At 30.0% G+C, this 6,149-nt stretch overlaps 1 pseudogene; it reads right to left on the bottom strand.

The window, feature by feature from the left end:
• Positions 1-3,887: 3,887 nt before the first annotated feature.
• On the bottom strand, positions 3,888-5,411 carry LOC112093869 (annotated as a pseudogene).
• Between the last annotated feature and the right edge of the window lie 738 nt (positions 5,412-6,149).

The following is a 6,149-nucleotide window of genomic DNA, read 5'->3' as shown; positions in this document are numbered from 1 at the left end:
TTTTTGCCTGCTGGCCCCTTGCAACTATTCATTTGCCATGAGATCACTGAACAAACGGTTATTGTGCAATATACTAATATCTATAGATCCCTGTATGGCATATTCCTGGGTCAGTTGTCCATCCTGCAATTGTTTTAAGGGTTTATTTTTAATTTGACCCCTGAAGAGGGATTGTTTCACTTTGCCCCTTGCAACTCAAAATGATATGAATCGACGTTTTATGGTGGTTTCATATTAATTTGTTGCTACATTTGTTTTAATTTGGGAGGAAGATTGATCTGCAGATGTTTTGTGGCTCTTTTTCAAGAAGTCAAAGCTTACATGATTGAGTTTAGAGCTGAGATCGCTCTTACCCCTCCTCGTATCCTAGACTTGGCCCTCTATGGTTTTTATTTTTTATTTTTTTATTTTTAATGGGTGCAAAAGTTGCTTCGGAAGCCTGTCCTAAATATTATAAGAACTCATCATATGGCGCTAAGGTTCCTCTTCCTGCTAAAAACTTGACATTTTTGACATGGGCAAAGTATGGTTTGATTTTAGCCTGTTTGGTTTATGGATTAGAACTATGAGATCAAAATTATTTTTGATTTACGTGTGTTTTTTGTGAGAGAAAATACTGTAACGAATCATGAACCATGGTTCGAATTAGAGAACGAATCCTCCAACTAAACGGATACTCAAGAACGTCTTTTGGGACGCTTCGAAATTCATGTACCAAAATGTCGTTTTGCTTGTAGTTCGGAGATAAAAATAGGATTGATCACAATTGTTTTAGTTAGATTTCTACATTGGGTAATTTACGGGTGTTCGTGTTCATCCGATCAAATCGACACATTTTAACTTAAAAACTATGGATTTACGCTTGTATCGTCTTCACAACATTGAATCCAACTAGATTTGCACGTAACATACTAATTGCTTCAATTAAAATCTTAATTGTTTTTTATTGGTTTTGGACCTAACACTGATGGCATGTTTATTTTGCATCAAAGGGAAAGAAAAAGTGAGCAATAATTTCTTTTCTTATTTAATAATGTGTTTACGTATAAAATTCGTAATAGATATTTAGTAAGTCTCACATAATTTAGAGAATCCCTCTATGGTTTTTATTTTTTATTTTTTTATTTTTAATGGGTGCAAAAGTTGCTTCGTAAGCCTGCCCTAAATATTATAAGAACTCATCATATGGCGCTAAGGTTCCTCTTCCTGCTAAAAACTTGACATTTTTGACATGGGCAAAGTATGGTATGATTTTAGCCTGTTTGGTTCATGGATTAGAACTATGAGATAAGAATTATTTTTTATTTACGTGTGTTTTTTGTGAGAGAAAATACTGTAACGAATCATGAACCATGATTCGAATCAGAGAACGAATCCTCCAACTAAACGGATACTCAAGAACGTCTTTTGGGACGCTTCGAAATTCATGTACCAAAATATCGTTTTGCCTGTAGTTCGGAGATAAAAATAGGATTGATCACAATTGTTTTAGTTAGATTTCTACATTGGGTAATTTACGGGTGTTCGTGTTCATCTGATCAAATCGACACATTTTAACTTAAAAACTATGGATTTACGCTTGTATCGTCTTCACAACATTGAATCCAACTCGATTTGCACGTAACATACTAACTGCTTCAATTAAAATCTTAATTGTTTTTTATTAGTTTTGGACCTAACACTAATGGCATGTTTATTTTGCATCAAAGGGAAAGAAAAAGTGAGCAAAAATTTCTTTTCTTATTTAATAATGTGTTTACATATAAAATTCGTAATAGAGATTTAGTAGGTCTCACATAATTTAGAGAATGAGAAAATAGAATGTCAATTCTTACACTACTTTTAGTATCAATTTCTTGTCAAAAGGAATAATGTTAAATTTATTTATCTACTCTTAGTGAATTACTATATAGTCAATGGTTATCAAATTGTGTCAGAGTATTTTAGTGGTTAAATTCATAACATTATTATTCTTAATTTTAATAAACATAAGAAATGGAATGAGATTGTTTCTTATTACATCATCTAATATTTAAGTCAACACTTAAAAAGGAATGAGTGATCTTTAATTATTTTCTTTTCTTTTCTTTTTCAATCCCATTCCGTTCTTGTTATATTCCTTCACGGTTTGGTAAACGCGCCCTCAAAATTATGTATGTGCAACTGAATTTCTTGATCTGATATTGCATATAAAAATATATAGATATATGTGAAATATTGAATGATCATGGATTTTTTTCGCTAATCAAAGATCAGAGACTAATCATTCCACTATTTAGTTCTTGATCTTTTCATTTTGAGCGGGAAATAAGTTGCGAGTACATTATAAATTTATTACATATAGGGTTGGATTAGTAAGTACGTTACAACTTAGTCCCGATCTTTTAATTTTGACAAAGTTTTTTAAATCTTAATTTAGTGATAAATCTTCTCAAATCAAATGATGAGGTTTTAAATTAGACAAAAAAGAATACGTGTCTCATGTGATTTGCTTTGCCCAACTTTACTAGGGCTCCTTTAATTCGCATTTCATTTTTTGTATCTTAAGGATTAAGGATATTGGTTTTGGATTTAAATTTTGAAATCAATAAATAGAATAATTATATTTACTCTCATTTATACTTTATATTTATTACAATTTTACAATGTATTAAACTTACATTAAAACTTATTAACATACCCCTACATTAATTATAAACGGACATAATATTTATTAAAAAAATAAAAGAGCATAAAACAAATTAACTATAATTAGAAAGTATTTTTTAAAGGAATAATAGAACATACCCCACGTTTTGTTTTATACTAACGTGATAAAATAGCCAAAACAATCAAAAGAGCAGCTTTGTGAGGATCAAATTTAGAGAGTTGTCTTGTACTTCCTTGTTCAAAGAAGAAGAAGGATGAGGAGATAAGGCGAAGATAATTAATAAATAAAGGTAAAGAGAATTGTCCTAATTTTGAAAAAGAAAATATAATATTAATAGTTAAAAGGAATTATATTATTTTTATAAATTAAATTAATATTAAAATTAGGTGGGGGTATGAAAGGGTTAAATTAGTATTATGAAAACTAAATCTAGAAGAGGATAGATTTTTTAAATATTTATTAGATAAACATTTATTAGTGGGGACATCCATTAATTTTTGGGGTGCAAATATAACTACTTAAAATTGTATTATGAAAGACCATTCGACTATAATATGGACGTTTACTACACCGTAAAAGAATATAATAGAAAAGACAATGAGATTAGAAAGAAAAGTATAATAATAAGAATATGAATAATTGATGTCCTTTTAAATGTTTAGTGTTTACTTAATTATTAGATGGTGTAATGAGAAACAACCTCATTACCTTTTTAGTTTTACTAATATTAGGATGATATGATTGACATTCTCTTTCCTCATTTCTTACCTTGCGTAGGGTTCTCTAAATGCTTATTAGGGTTCGTTTATTTTATGCGTTTAAACCCATAGTTTTGATTTTGTTACAGTATTTTCTTGCATAAAAAATTTAAAATTTAAATGTCAAAATCAAGAATTATTGATTTAAACGTATGAACCAAACGAACCCTTAATGATTTTGTAAGTAAACACATTATTAAATGAAAAATGAAATCACTCATAACTTTTACTCTCTCTAATGCAAAATAAAACTGCCATACTCTCTCTAATGCAAAATAAAACTGCCATATGAGTGAAATTGTGTTTGATTGGGTTGTTTTTTTTTTAACTTTAAAATAATGAAATCTCATTAAGTGAAATTGATAAAATAACTTTTTTTTAAAATTTTTTTTATAAAGAACGATGACCTATTTAATTTTTTTTTAAAAATAATTTACACAAATGATCCTCAACTTTTTTAATAAGTGATAGTTTGGTCCTTAATTTTTTTTAGTAAACGACCCTCAACCTCTTTATAAGGTGATAGTTTAGTCATTTCCGTTAAATTATGTTAAATTTTAAAGAGAACATGTCACGTGACCTCATTTTTTCAGTAAAATGACTTAAAATGCCCCTAGAATAATTTTCCCTTTTTAGCTCTGGTTTTTTAGCTCGCGAGAGCGACGAGCGGGGAGACGCGATTGACGACTGGGTTCGGCGTGGGTGGGATTTGGGATCTTCAACTTGCAAAACCCAGTTTCATCAATCCTCAAATTCCAGCGATGTTCATCGCTAGATCCGTAGTCCCGCTCATCTCCATCGAGCTTCTCTCCTCAACATCACGATCATCTCCATTAATCCCCAAACACAGCGCTTCCTCCTCCTCCGCCGCCATTATCTCTCCACTGCCGCTGACAAACAAATACTCCCTCCTCAGCAGCTCCGCCAGCTGCTTGTACATCACCCGTTTCTTTTTCCTCTTCCTCTTGCAAACAACGCCATTCTGATCCTCCCCCGGCACGACCACGTCCTGAAACCCCAATCCACCGAGCTCTCCCGATCCGGACTTAGGATTGAGTCGGGTCGGATCCGTGAGGTCGAGGCCCTAAAGGGAGGCGAGTTGGAGGGCGGAGGGGCAGCCGGAGAAGCCGTCGAGAGAGGTCCGGTCGTGGGAGGTAGAGACGGAGGGACAATTGTTGTGGGCGTCCCAGTCGCAGTCGTGGCAGAGCACTAGATTCTCAGTGGAACAACGAATGGAAATGGGCTCCGACCCGCAATTGTCGCAGATCTTGGATCATAGGTGTTTTCTAGAGAGGAGGTTTGCGGAGTGGATGTGCTGGTCGCAAAAGAGGCAGAGCTTCGCCGAGTCGGCTTCTTTCCTAGGACTCCAGAGAGAGAGAGAGAGAGAGAGAGAGAGAGCATAGAAAGAGGGGCGGGGAAAGAGCGTGAGATGTGTGAGAGAGAAAGAGAGAGAATGAGAGCTTCCCTGGTATTTTATCAAAATACATTTTATTAAATAAGATCACATTCTTACGCATAATTAATTTTATTAATAATTTAACAGAAATAATGGAATTGTACATTTTTAAATAAATTGAGAGTCGTTTTGTAAAAAAAAAAAAAAAATCAAACTGTTACTTTTTAAAAAGATTAAAAATTATTTATGTAAATTATTATTATTATTATTATTTTTGTAATAGATGGTCATTCCATAATCAATTTATAAATAAAAAATTTTAAAAATTATTTTATTACTATTTTTGGGACTCCCATATTTTTTTAGGGAACTAATCCAACTTTCTTACTAAGCCGGTTCTACTAACCTTAAGAAAAAGGGAAAAAAAAAGATCTACATATAAAAAAAAAAGAAAAAGAAAACGACAACCGCCTTAATGAATAATCTTCCACGCACATGAATAAGAAGAAGAAAACAAAAAGATGTAGAATCTGGCACGTGGCGGTTGACCTGCCAGCTTACTCTTAATTTCTGTTTTTCTCTTTAGTTTTGGCGTTGTTACATTCATTTCTATCTTATGCTTGTTTTGGTGCGTTTAAAATTAATTTTAAAATAATTTTATTTTTAAATTAATTTTAAAATTATGTTTGATTAATTTTTTAAAGATTAATTTAAATATAATAAAAAGTAAAATTATATTTATTAATTAATATATTATGATATTATAGATAAGTATTAAAAAATAAAAAATAAAAAAAAATTTAACTATTTTTTAATTTATTCATAAAAATCATTTTCAGTGTTTTTATTTTTAAAATATTTACTAAACAAACGTCGTTTTATTTTTATTTTTTATTTTTTAAAATATGTAAAAATTATTTTAAAAAATAATTCTAAACACGTACTAAAATTATTTTTTATTTATTTTTTATTTTATATTAAATTAAAAAATTATTTTTATTTTTATTTTTTTATCTTTAATTATACTAAACATATTTTTTACCCGTTTTTATTTTTATTTTTATTTTTCTCAAAAAAACGTAAAAATAAAAACAACTTTTAAAATATGTAAAAATTATTTTAAAAAATAATTCTAAACACGTACTAAAATTATTTTTTATTTATTTTTTATTTTATATTAAATTAAAAAATTATTTTTATTTTTATTTTTTTATCTTTAATTATACTAAACATATTTTTTACCCGTTTTTATTTTTATTTTTATTTTTCTCAAAAAAACGTAAAAATAAAAACAACTTCAAACTCAGCCACTGCCACTAGAGTGCTCATTTCTCATTAAACTCTT

This window comes from Morus notabilis, unplaced genomic scaffold (assembly GCF_000414095.1).
Source record: "Morus notabilis unplaced genomic scaffold, ASM41409v2 Scaffold1225, whole genome shotgun sequence".
Taxonomy (NCBI): Eukaryota; Viridiplantae; Streptophyta; class Magnoliopsida; order Rosales; family Moraceae; genus Morus; species Morus notabilis.
The sequence above is the reverse complement of the archived record's forward strand: the minus strand, read 5'-3'. Positions and strand labels throughout refer to the sequence as shown.